The sequence below is a fragment of the Ranitomeya imitator genome, chromosome 7 (genome assembly GCF_032444005.1).
Source record: "Ranitomeya imitator isolate aRanImi1 chromosome 7, aRanImi1.pri, whole genome shotgun sequence".
NCBI classification, from domain to species: Eukaryota; Metazoa; Chordata; class Amphibia; order Anura; family Dendrobatidae; genus Ranitomeya; species Ranitomeya imitator.
The window spans coordinates 98,327,127-98,342,295 of NC_091288.1; the positions used below are offsets into that span (position 1 = coordinate 98,327,127).

The 15,169-nt window shown below is 48.3% G+C and overlaps 1 protein-coding gene across 1 annotated transcript in view; it reads right to left on the bottom strand.

Annotated features, from left to right (window-relative positions):
- INO80D (INO80 complex subunit D) overlaps window positions 1-13,821 on the bottom strand; it is an 89,304-nt gene extending 75,483 nt beyond the window's left edge. The window contains exon 1 of the mRNA XM_069733673.1: window positions 13,545-13,821. The gene's annotated coding sequence lies outside the window, so the exon portion shown is untranslated. The remainder of the gene's footprint in view (window positions 1-13,544) is intronic.
- Window positions 13,822-15,169: the final 1,348 nt, after the last annotated feature.

Sequence of the window (15,169 nt, forward strand, 5' to 3'; positions counted from 1 at the left end):
TCTGGCCGGTGCGCTCCCGACGCTTCTCCTCGCTCCTCACCCTCTGGATTCCCTGGTGCTCGTCCCTTCGGCGGTCCGCGCATGCGCAGACGTGCCCCTATCACCACTGGGGCTTGTGGGAGGTCATGACCTTTTGGCTCCGCCCCCAATATGGCGGCGCCCGTCAGGTATTTCACTCCTGCATCCGTCCAGGTAAGACGCCTTTGCGTCTATTGTGTTTGTCGGCCTCTAGCCGGCGTCCCTTTAGCTTCTTTGGCTCCACTAGCGTTTACCCTGTCTAGGCTCGTGTCTCATTCTTGTCTTCTGCCTTCCCTGCCAGTCCTGTGTGCCACTCATCCTTGCCACTCCTGTGTTCCTGCCGTCTCATCCAGTCCTGTGTTCCTGCCGTCTCATCCAGTCCTGTGTTCCTGCCGTCCCCGCCAGCCCAGTGTGCCAGTCTTTCCTGCCTGCCCTGTGTTCCTGCCGTCTCACCCAGTCCTGTGTTTCGGATGTTCCCCATTTATCGTGTATCTCCTCCATACCGGTTAGTACTTAGTCTCAAGTAGTCTCTGCCCATCCGGTGTCTCTTCTGTTCTGGTTGCCTCAGTATCTCCATCTCTGTTCTGTCCTCTGACCCATCTTTGGTCCTATCTTCAGTTCGTCCCTTTGGCTCTGGCAGTTGCGGCTTCACCCTCCTTGGGCCTGTCCCAAACACTCCCTGTACAGGGGGAGGCTCCATCTGGTCCACTCGCCTTCGGGGGCTTTGAAGCCGTGACCCAGAGGGTCCACTTCTCAGATCCTAACAGTACGCAAAGGCCATGGATCCCGCTGGAGCTGCGGCCGCTCAGAAGGAACTAGTTTTCCTGCGGGAGAATCAGAGTCGGATGTTGTCCTTCATGAAATCCATGGACTCCCGACTTTCTGCCCTCCAGACCTCTGACCTCCAGACCTCTGACCCGGGGAATGCCTCTATACCAGTGTTGTAGTCTACTTGGATAACATCCTTGTCTTCTCTCCCGATCTATCCACCCATCGACGAGACGTTAGCCGGGTCTTACTTCGTCTAAGGGAGAATAATCTCTTCGCAAAGATTGAAAAATGAGTCTTTGAACATTCTTCTGTGCCTTTCCTGGGTTATATCGTTTCCGAGGATGGCCTAAAGATGGATCCTGAGAAGGTGTCTGCAGTTTTGAATTGGCCCCGTCCATCGGGAGTAAAAGCTATTCAGCGATTTCTTGGCTTTGCCAACTACTACAGACAATTTCTTCCTCACTTCTCTTTGTCTAAACCAATCTCCGCTCTGGTCCGCAAGGGGGTCTAACTCGGGTTGATTAGTCTCCTGTGGTTTTTTTCCAAAGCATTTTCTCCTCCTGAACGTAATTATTCCATCGGTGACAAAGAATTGTTAGCCGTCAATTTGGCCTTGGAGGAGTGGCGGTATCTTCTTGAAGGGGCTGTTCATCCTTTCGTCATTTTTACGGATCACAAGAATCTAGCCTATGTCCAGTTTGCCCAAAAGCTGAATCCTCGACAAGCTAGATGGTCCTTGTTCTTCGGACGTTTCGACTTCGAATTACATTTCCGACCTGGAAATAAAAACATCAAAGCTGACGGCCAATCTCGGTCTTTTCAACCGTTGGATGAAGAGGAGAGACATACACATATTCTTGATCCAGCTAAGATTGTTTCCTTGGCTCCTCTAGATATCTCTCCTCCTCCGGGAAAAACCTTCGTATCAAATCGTGACAAGTTGAAGGTCTTAAGTTGGGGTCATTCCTCCCAGTTCGCTGGACATGTTGGAGGTAAGAAGACTCTTTCCTTGATTTCTCGTCATTATTGGTGGCCTTCTCTTCGCCAAGATGTGCTGGATTTCGTTGCTTCCTGTTCCTCGTGTGCTCAGAATAAGGTTCCTCGACCGCTTCCTTCAGGTTCTTTGCTTCCACTTCCTGTGCCATCTGTTCCCTGGAGTCATATTGCCATGGACTTTGTCACCGACTTACCAAAGTCTTCTAATTGCACTGCAATCTTGGTGGTGGTAGACAGATTTTCCAAGATGGCCCACTTCATCTCTCTGCCTGGTCTACCATCTGCTCCTGACCTAGCGAAGATCTTTTCACTTCAAGTTTTTCGACTCCACGGATTCCCTCAGCATATCGTGTCCGACCGATGAGTCCAGTTTACCTCCCGTTTTTGGAGAGCCCTTTGTTGTCTTATGAAGGTATCGCTAGATTTTTCTTCTGCTTACCATCTCCAGTCCAACGGTGAGGTGGAGCGTGTAAATCAAATCCTTATATCTTATCTTCGTCATTTTACCAATGGTCACCATGATGACTGGGTGTCTCTCCTTCCCTGGGCAGAATTCGCCTACAATAACCACACTAGCGAATCTTCATCTAAGTCTCCTTTTTTTAATGTTTTTGGGCAACATCCCGGCATTCCTCTCCCTGTTCTCCCCACCTCAGGTGTACCGGCAGCGGATTCCTTGTCCCAGGAGTTTTCCAAGATTTGGCAGGAGACTAAAGGTACCTTCACACTGAACGATATCGCTAGCGATCCGTGACGTTGCAGCGTCCTGGATAGCGATATCGTTGAGTTTGACACGCAGCAGCGATCGGGATCCTGAATCGGCGTGTGTGACGCCGATTCAGCGATGTCTTCACTGGTAACCAGGGTAAACATCGGGTTACTAAGCGCAGGGCTGCGCTTAGTAACCCGATGTTTACCCTGGTTACCAGCGTAAATGTAAAAAAAAAAAAAAAAAAAAAAAAAAACACTACATACTTACATTCCGGTGTCTGTCCCCCGGCGCTGTGCTTCTCTGCACTGTGTAAGCGCCAGCCGGAAAGCAGAGCACAGCGGTGATGTCACCGCTGTGCTTTACGGCCGGCACTCACAGTCAGTGCCGAGAAGCACAGCGCCGGGGGACAGACACCGGAATGTAAGTGTGTAGTGTTTTTTTTTTTTTTAAGTTTATGCTGGTAACCAGGGTAAACATCGGGTTACTAAGCGCGGCCCTGCGCTTAGTAACCCAATGTTTACCCTGGTTACCAGGGGACTTCGCATAGTTGGTCGCTGGAGAGCTGTCTGTGTAACAGCTCTCCAGCGACCACACAGCGACGCTGCAGCGATCGGGATCGTTGTCTAGATCGCTGCAGCGTCGCTAAATGTGACGGTACCTTAAGGAGGCGCTAGAAAAGGCTAGTAGCAGAATGAAAAGGTTTGCTGACAAAAGGCGTTGGATGTCCCTCCTTATCGACCTGGCGATAAGATCTGGCTTTCCTCTCGCACATCAGACTTAAGGTTCCCTCTTAGAAGTTAGGTCCTCGTTACATCGGTCCCTTTGAGGTTTCTAGTCGAATTAATAACGTTGCATACAAACTGAAGTTGCCCGCTTCCCTAGGCATTCCTAACGCTTTTCATGTATCACTCCTCAAACCCGCAATTTTTAATCATTTTCATTCTGTTTCATCACATTCTCACCAACCTATTTCTTCCGATGCCTCTTTTGAAGTTAAGAATACTCTCGCTAAGAAATCTGTCAGGGGCAGGACGTTTTATTTGATTGATTGAAAGGGGTTTGGACCCGAGGAAAGGTCTTGGGAGCCTCTGGAGAACATCAATGCTCCTCTAGTCTTGACGAGGTTCCTGTCCAGTTCTAAAGGGGGCGGGGGGGGGGGGGAGGGTAAGAGAGGGGGTACTGTTACGCCGCCTAATACTCACCTTTCTGGCCGGCGCGCTCCCGACGCTCCTCACCGTCTGGATTCCTTGGTGTTTGTCCCTTCGGCAGTCCGCGCATGCACAGACGTGCCCCTCTCACCGCTAGGGCTTCTTGGAGGTCGTGACCCGTTGGCTCCGCCCCCAATCTGGCGTTGCCCGTCGGGTATTTCTCTCCTGCATCCGTCCAGGTAAGACGCCTTTGCGTCTATTGTGTTTGTCGGCTTCTAGCCGGTGTCCTTTTAGCTTTTTTGGCTCCACTAGCGTTTACCCTGTCTATCTCATTCTCGTCTTTTGCCTTCCCTGCCAGTCCAGTGTTCCTGACGTTCCCCATTTATCGTGCATCTCCTCCATACCGGTTAGTACTTCGTCTCAAGTAGTCTCTGCCCATCCGGTGTCTCTTCTGTTCTGGTTGCCTCAGTAGCTCCATCTTTTTTCTGTCCTCTGACCCATCTTTGGTCCTATCTTCAGTCGTCCCTTTGGCTCTGGCAGTTTCGGCTTCGCCCTCCTTAGGCCTGTCCCAAACACTCCCTGTACAGGGGGTGGCTCCATCTGGTCCGCTCGCCTTCGCAGGCTCTAAAGCCGTGACCCAGAGGGTCCACTTCTCAGGTCCTAACACAGTAGCGCCCATTCCCAAAACATTTCCACTGATTATTTTTCTTCTCATTAGGCCACACATACTTCTCATACAATATTTATATTGTAACAATGCTACTCACTTGGTAGCAACATGAAGTATCACAGGAACAATTTCCATTTAAAAGTCTGGCTGGGTTATGTCTGTTCTCATAAACCGCATCACATGAAAACTTAAATACAGCTGCTGGCCAGCACAAAGTAAAACATAAAGCAAAAAGTCCATACAATAGTGCTGGTTTGGCTGCTTAGCTTAAGGCCCCGTCACACATAGCGACGCTGCAGCGATACCGACAACGATCCGGATCGCTGCAGCGTCGCTGTTTGGTCGCTGGAGAGCTGTCACACAGACAGCTCTCTCCAGCGACCAACGATCAGGGGAAAGACTTCGGCATCGTTGAAACTGTCTTCAACGATGCCGAAGTCCCCGGGTAACCAGGGTAAACATCGGGTTACTAAGCGCAGGGCCGCACTTAGTAACCCGATGTTTACCCTGGTTACCATGTTAAAGTAAAAAAAACAAACGCTACATACTTACCTACCGCTGTCTGTTCCCGGCGCTGGGCTTCTCTGCTCTGGCTGTGAGCACAGCGGCCGGAAAGCAGAGCGGTGACGTCACCGCTCTGCTTTCCGGCTGCCCGCCGCTCACAGCCAGAGCAGAGAAGCCCAGCGCCGGGGACAGACAGCGGTAGGTAAGTATGTAGCGTTTGTTTTTTTTACTTTAACATGGTAACCAGGGTAAACATCGCGTTACTCAGCGCGGCCCTGCGCTTAGTAACCCGATGTTTACCCTGGTTACCAGCGAAGACATCGCTGAATCGGCGTCACACACGCCGATTCAGCGATGTCAGCGGGACCTCAACGATCAAAAAATGGCCCAGGCCATTCCGACACGACCAGCGATCTCACAGCAGGGGCCTGATCGCTGGTACGTGTCACACATAGCGAGATCGCTACTGAGATCGCTGTTGCGTCACAAAACTTGTGACTCAGCAGCGATCTCGCTATGTGTGACGGGGCCTTTAGAGTCCAGCCTATTAATCCTTTAGCAAAGCCACAAGATCCACATTATCTACACACCTCCATGCACAGCAACTGTGAGACTAACAGGCCTCATTTTACCCAGCCAGGGGTGGAGATATGGTGAGCAGCAGTCTCTCCCAACTTTTCAGTTGCTCCCAATCATCTGGACATTGACAATTAACCCCTCTTAGTACTATGTGTACTAGAGAATTACTCCAGGTTTATATCACAGAGGACATGCACCTCTGTGATACATATCTCTCATCCATGAAATGTTCGGCAGCTACCTTACAATATACACACACATTGAGTGAGATACAAAATGAATGTAATATATATTTATTACACACTGTGAGATATGGGAAACTGATATCTACTTGATATCATTTTCTTATCTGATGGAATCCCGTTAGATTCAGTTTGGCCCAAAATACTTACTCCAAACTCAGCCCCCCACCCTTTCATTCCGCCAGGCCATAAAGGAAAGTCAAATACACCTTATACAATGGGACCTCATTATCCAGGGAAATCACTTCCTTGGACAGAGCAGAGCAAAGGTTTTTTTTTTTTTTAATTAACTCCTGCAACAAGGACTTTTGAAGCTCTCTCCAAGAGGGGGCCGAAGACCATAGTTGCTGGGGGACATAGGGTCTATCACCAGGGTGTGAACTGGCTTTCCTTTGTTCGACTCAGACACAATGTGGCAAGGCTCTGAGATATTGAATCTGGAAAATGACCTATAACAGAATGCAATATCTCGGAGCCTAACCGAGCACATAACTGGAATCTGCACTCTTTTCCCCATGAGCCCATACCAGGCAACCACCCCTAGCACTCTTCATTATTGAGTTACCGAGCATAGCTACCAAGAATTAAATACATAAACACCAATAAAGAAGAAAGGGATGGATAAATATATAGTGTATAGCTAAAATAATAATTAGCTCACAATATTACCATAAGAAATCCATACAAAAATAGGCGTTTGTTGAGAAAATACAAAATATTTTATTATGGGTCATATAAACATATAAATACATATAGACAAGGTGAGAGATGAAAAAATTGACAGTTAAAACGTGGTGTGGGTAGATTGCATGAAACAGCCACACTAGTGAGAAACACATAGCTGTCCTGAACAAAATGCCTGCAGCATATGAAGGAATAGAGTGATCAGTGCCACAAGGAGGAGGGCCGCATGAAGTAACTAAAGAAATATAAATCAGCCCGGCAAAGTACGTCCTCTAGGCAGCATGGTCAGAAGTTATTATGAATGTCAATGAGTCCTAGATGTATATAGGTAGTAACTAGAAAATCATCATACCTTGGGACATAGTGATAGTCTGATTGGCATAGCGGTCCGGGACGTCCTCTTCTTTGCTTCCTGCCGCAGCTCCTGCACAGGCGTACATTATCTGCCCTGCTGAGGACAGAGCAAAGTACTGCAGTGAGCAGGCGCTGGGCCTCTCTGACTTTTCCCGGCGCCTGCGCACTGCAGTACTTTGCTCTGCCCTCAACAGGGCAGATAATGTACGCCTGTGCATGAGCCGCGGCAGGAAGCAAAGAACAGGACGTCATCATATGAAGATGGGAGGCACTGGACCGGGATGCCCATCGACCGGACCACATCGGGACTGCCCCTGGGTGAGTATAATCTAACTTGTTTTTCTTATCTTTCAGGTTACATCGGGGGGGCTTATGTACAGCATTACAGAATGCTGTAGATAAGCCCCTGATGCCAGCGGCCTTAGCTTATAGGCGAATTTTGTGGTGACAGATTCCCTTTAAAATGCAAATAATTAAGACAAGAAAAGGACTTTTCAGAAAGATGGAACAGAGGTACTCATGTTTACCCATAGATAGCAAAATGGAAACGGCTTTGTAAACAGAGACACTGCTGTTTCCTGCAAGACAAATGCTATACTTTGATCCAGACGTATGTCTCTGGAAGAACGTTAGAAATATTGGAATCATATAGATCGGATAGTGATGGGACATACATTTTCAGCTTCAGAACGAATCAGACAAAAAGATGCATGTTTTTTCATAATTAACACCTACCTATAAGCCACATTTAAATAGTGGGCAGACCGCTGTCCTACTCACCCTCTGTCGCAGCATCTCCATTGTCCCGGTGGCTCTCCTCTGCTCAGTGGTCACGTGGTACAGCTCAATAAGGTAATGAATATGTGCTCCACGCCTATGGGAGTGGGGACGCGTACAAATTCATTACCTTAATGAGCGGTACCACGTGACAGCTCAGCACAGGAGATGAGAGCTGCAGGGACAACGGAGATGCAGCGACGGAGGACGAGTATGATCTCTTGCCTCCACACACGCCTCCCTCACAGGGCACAGCATACACACACACACACACGCCTCCCTCACAGGGCACAGTATACACACACACACGCCTCCCACAAAGGGCACAGCATATACACACACACAGCCTCCCTCACAGGGCACAGCATACCCCCACACACACATGCCTCCCACACAGGGCAAAGCATACAAACACACCTCCCACACAGGGTGCAGCATACACACACCTCCCTCACAGGGCACAGCATACCCACACACACGCCTCCCTCACAGGGCACAGCATACACACACGCCTCCCTCACAGGGCAAAGAATACACATACACAGCCTCCCACACAGGGCAAAGCATATACACACGCCTCCCACACAGGGCAAATCATATACACACGCGCGCACGCGCCTCCCACACAGCGCACAGCATACAAACACACCTCCCACACGGTGCAGAATACACACACACGCCTCCCACACAGGGTGCAGCATACACACACCCGCCTCCCTCAGAGGGCAAAGCATACAAACACCTCCCACACAGGGCACAGCACACCCACACATGCCTCCCACACAGGGCACAGCATACACACACACACACACGCCTCCCTCACAGGGCACAGCATACACACACACACGCCTCCCACAAAGGGCAAAGCATATACACACACACACACACACACACACAGCCTCCCTCACAGGGCACAGCATACCCACACACACACGCCTCCCACACAGAGCACAGCACACACACACACGCCTCCCACACAGGGCAAAGCATACAAACACACCTCCCACACAGGGTGCAGCATACCCACACACGCCTCTCTCACAGGGCACAGCATACACACACACACACACACGCCTCCCACACAGGGCAAAGAATACACACACACACACAGCCCCCCACACAGGGCAAAGCATATACACACACACGCGTCTCCCACACAGGGAAAAGCATACACACACAGCCTCCCACACAGGGCAAAGCATATACACACGCCTCCCACACAGGGCAAATCATACACACACACACACACACTTCTCCCACACAGGGCACAATATACACAAACACACACGCCTCCCACACAGGGCACAGTATGCACACACACACAGTATACACATATATCACACACGACACAATATACACATATGTATCACACATATACAGTGCACAGTACACACATATCACAGTATACACATACATATCATACACAGCGCACACTATACACAATTATTACACACATATACATTGCACAGGGGGCACAGTATTCACATATGTATCACACACTGCCGTGGCACAGTATACACATATGCATCACCCATACATATGAGTAAACTGTGCCCCCTGTACAGTGTATGTGTGTATACTGCACAGGAGGCACAGTATGTGTGTGATACATACTGTATGTGTATACTGTGCCCCCTGTGCAGTGTATCACACATATATACTGCACAGGGGGCACAGTATACACAGGTGTATCACACACAGTGCACAGGATATACACATACGTATCACACACTACATTGAACAGGGGGCACAGTATACACATAGGCATCACACACTACACAGGAGGCAAAGTATAAACATATGCATCAGACACACTGCACAGTATACACATATGCATCACACACTGCACAGGAGACAGTATTCACATATGCAACACACACAGTATACACATATGCATCACACACTGCACAGTATATATACACACACAATGCACAGGGGGCACAGTATACACATATGCATCACACACACTGCACAGGAGGCACAGTATACACATATGTAACCCACACACACTGCACAGGGGGAACAGTATACACAAGTCACACACACACACACACTGCAAAGGGGGCACAGTATACACGTCACACACACTGCAAAGGGGGCACAGTATACACGTCACACACACTGCAAAGGGGGCACAGTATACACATCACACACACTGCACAGTATACACATGTCTCAAACACTGCACAGGGGCACAGTGTACACATATGTATCATACACACTGCACAGGGGCACAGTGTACACATATGTATCACATACACTGCACAGTGGGCACAGTATGCACATATGCCACACACATTGCACAGGGGGACAGTATGCACATGTCACACACACTGCACGTATACACATCTCACACATTGCACGGGGGCACAGTATACACATATGCAACACACACACACACACACTGCACAGGGGCACAGTATACACATATGTATCACACACACACACACTGCACAGGGGCACAGTATACACATATGTATCACACACACTGCACAAGGGCACAGTATACACATATGTAACACTGCATAGGGGGCACAGTATACACATCTGTAGCACACACACTGCATAGGGGGCACAGTATACACATCTGTATCACACAGACAGCACAGGGGCACAGTATTCACATATCTCACACACTGCACAGGGGCACAGTATACACATCTGTATCACACACTGCACAGTATACACATCTGAATCATACACTGCACAGGGGGCAGAGTATACACATGTCATACACGCACACACTGCACAGGGGGCACAGTATACACATGTATCACCCACACTGCACAGGGGGCACAGTATACACATCTGTCATACACGCACACACTGCACAGGGGGCACAGTATACACATCTGTCATACACGCACACACTGAACAGGGGCACAGTATACACATCTGTATCACACTGCACAGTATACACATCTGAATCATACACTGCACAGGGGCACAGTATACACATGTATCACCCACACTGCACAGGGGGCACAGCATACACATCTGTCACACACACACACTGCACAGGGGCACAGTATACACATTTATCACCCACACTGAACAAGGGGCACAGTATACATATGTATCACACACACTGCGCAGGGGGCACAGTATACACATGTATCACACACACTGCGCAGGGAGCACAGTATACACATGTATCACACACACTGCACAGGGGCATAGTATACACATGTATCACACACACAATGCACAGGGGTCAAAGTATACACATGTATCACACACGCACAAACTGCACAGGGACACAGTATACACATATGTACCACACACACTGCACAGGGGCACAGTATACACATGTATCACACACACTGCACAGGGGGCACAGTATACACATATGTATCAAACACTGCACAGGGGCACATTATAGACATATGTCACACACTGCACAGGGACACAGTATACACATATGCATCTCACACTGCACAGGAGGCAGAGTATACACATATGTATCACACACAGAAACACACACACTGCACAGGGGCACAGTATACACATGTCACACACTGCACAGTCAACACCTATGTATCACACGCACATACACAGCACAGGGGGCACAGTATGCACATGTGTATCACACACACTGCACAGGGAGCACAGTATACACATGTCACACACTGTAAAGGGGGCACAGTATACACATATGTAACACACTGCACAGCGGGCACAGTACACACACACGTATCACACATACTGCACAGCGGGCACAGTACACACACATGTATCACACACACACGCTGCACAGCGGGCACAGTACACACACACACATTTATCACACACTGCACAGGGGCACAGTACACACACACACGCTGCACAGCGGGCACCGTACACACACATGTATCACACACACTGCACAGGGGCACAGTATACACACTTGTATCACACACTGCACAGTATACACACATGTATCACACACTGCACAGTGGGCACAGTACACACACACACACTACACAGGGGCACAGTACACACACACACACACGTATCACACACTACACACATACTGCACAGGGGCATAGTATACACATGTATCACACACACAATGCACAGGGGTCAAAGTATACACATGTATCACACACGCACAAACTGCACAGGGGCACAGTATACACATATGTCACACACTGCAGAGGGACACAGTATACACATATGCATCTCACTGCACAGGAGGCAGAGTATACACATATGTATCACACACACACACACACACTGCACAGGGGCACATTATACACATATGTCACACACTGCAGAGGGACACACTATACACATATGCATCTCACTGCACAGGAGGCAGAGTATACACATATGTATCACACACACACACTGCACAGGGGCACAGTATACACATGTCACACACTGCACAGTAAACACCTATGTATCACACGCACATACACAGCACATGGGGCACAGTATGCACATGTGTATCACACACACACACACTGAACAGGGAGCACAGTATACACATGTCACACACTGTAAAGGGGGCACAGTATACACATATGTAACACACTGCACAGGGGGCACAGTACACACACTGCACAGCGGGCACAGTACACACACGTATCACACACACTGCACAGGGGCACAGTATACACATATGTATCACACACTGCACAGCGGGAACAGTACACACACACACACTACACAGGGGCACAGTACACACACATGTATCACACACTGCACAGGGGGCACAGTACACACACACACGTATCACACACACTGCACAGGGGCACAGTATACACATATGTATCACACGCTGCACAGGGGGCACAGTACACACACACACACGTATCACACACACTGCACAGGGGCACAGTATACACATATGTATCACACGCTGCACAGGGGGCACAGTACACACACACACACACACATGTATCACACACACTGCACAGGGGCACAGTATACACACACACACACACACATGTATCACACACACTGCACAGGGGGCACAGTACACACACACACACGTATCACACACACTGCACAGGGGCACAGTATACACACACACACACATGTATCACACACACTGCACAGGGGCACAGTATACACACATGTATCACTCACACACACACACTACACAGGGGCACAGTACACACACATGTATCACACACTGCACAGGGGGCACAGTACACACACACACACACACTGCACAGGGGCACAGTATACACATATGTATCACACGCTGCACAGGGGGCACAGTACACACACACACTGCACAGGGGCACAGTATACACATATGTATCACTCACACACACACACACACACACACTACACAGGGGCACAGTACACACACATGTATCACACACACTGCACAGGGGCACAGTATACACATATGTATCACACACACTGCACAGGGGCACAGTATACACATATGTATCACACGCTGCACAGGGGCACAGTACACACACATGTATCACACACACTGCACAGGGGCACAGTATACACATATGTATCACACGCTGCACAGGGGGCACAGTACACACACACACTGCACAGGGGCACAGTATACACACATGTATGACACACTGCACAGCGGGCACAGTATACACACATGTATGACACACTGCACAGCGGGCACAGTACACACATATATCAGACACATATACACTGCATAGGGGCACAGCATACACACACAGTGTACATATGACACACACACATACACCGCACACACCCGGGACAGGGCAGTGACACCGGCGCCCAGCAGTCTCCGGTGAGCTGTAGAGCAGAGCGGCCGCTCCTCCCGGCCTCCGTGGGATAACCCCGCTACTCCAGCCGGGCACAGCACACAGGAGCGGGTCTGTCTCCCGCCCCCCGCAGAGCCGAGGCCTCGGCCGGAACCGGCGCTTCTGTGCTGTGAGATTTGCCGGCGTTCTCTGGCCCGCTGCGGCATTACTAACTACAGCAGAAAGTGAGCGGAGCAATAGGGGGGAATGAGGAGACGTCCCATCTCCCGGCCTAGTGAGGCCCACCGGATCCTCGGCCTGTCCTACATTTAGCGCCCAGCAGCAGTGTGCCGCCAGCCGGCACGACCGCTTCACTGCAGGCCGAGGCCTCGCTCTGGCCCAGTGTTCTCCACTTACCTTTCCAAGCTGCTTTTTTTTCTCTCCTCCTTTCTCCCCCCTTTTCTGTTTGGCTGTCAGATCCCAGGACCTCCCCAGCCGGCTGCGATCCGGACCGGGGGCGCTGTTCCGCTCTGGATCTCCTCCTTCCAGCCAGGACCCCAGTAATAACTGTACGAAGCGCATTAATTTCTACGGGGGAAGGAGGGAGGGGGTGGAGGTCATAAAAAATCTCGTAGTAACAGAGCGGGGGCCGGAGCCTGGAAGGGAATCCCTGGATGTATTCTCCAGCAGGGAAGGCTGGGCTGCTCCTCCTGCGGCTGCCTCCGACAGCACCACTACCGGCGCTCCGAGGACATGACACCGGGCAATGCTCTGCCCTCAGCGGCCACCGCGGCTCACAAGCATCTGTCCGGGGGCAGCAGCGTCCACCTCAGTGTGCCCGGTACCGGGAGAATCCCCGGCTATATAGTGACGGAGAATACTCTGCATGGTAATAATGTCATAATGTGTGTAATAATGGATACTACTCCTACAGCTAGGTACTCTGTACAGTAATAGTGTATAATACTGCTATCTATATACTCTGTACAGTAATAATGTATAATACTCCTATCTATATACTCTGTACAGTAATAGTGTATAATACTCCTATATCTATATACTCTGTACAGTAATAGTGTATAATACTGCTATCTATATACTCTGTACAGTAATAGTGTATAATACTCCTATATCTATATACTCTGTACAGTAATAATGTATAATACTCCTATATCTATATACTCTGTACAGTAATAGTGTATAATACTCCTATCTATATACTCTGTACAGTAATAATGTATAATACTCCTATCTATATACTCTGTACAGTAATAGTGTATAATACTCCTATATCTATATACTCTGTACAGTAATAATGTATAATACTCCTATATCTATATACTCTGTACAGTAATAATGTATAATACTCCTATATCTATATACTCTGTACAGTAATAATGTACAATACTCCTATCTATATACTCTGTACAGTAATAATGTATAATACTCCTATCTATATACTCTGTACAGTAATAGTGTATAATACTCCTATATCTATATACTCTGTACAGTAATAATGTATAATACTCCTACAGCTAGGTACTCTGTACAGTAATAGTGTATAATACTGCTATCTATATACTCTGTACAGTAATAGTGTATAATACTCCTATATCTATATACTCTGTACAGTAATAATGTATAATACTCCTATATCTATATACTCTGTACAGTAATAGTGTATAATACTCCTATCTATATACTCTGTACAGTAATAATGTATAATACTCCTATCTATATACTCTGTACAGTAATAGTGTATAATACTCCTATATCTATATACTCTGTACAGTAATAATGTATAATACTCCTATATCTATATACTCTGTACAGTAATAATGTATAATACTCCTATATCTATATACTCTGTACAGTAATAATGTACAATACTCCTATCTATATACTCTGTACAGTAATAATGTATAATACTCCTATATCTATATACTCTGTACAGTAATAATGTATAATACTCCTATATCTATATACTCTGTATAGTAATAGTGTATAATACTCCTATATCTATATACTCTGTACAGTAATAA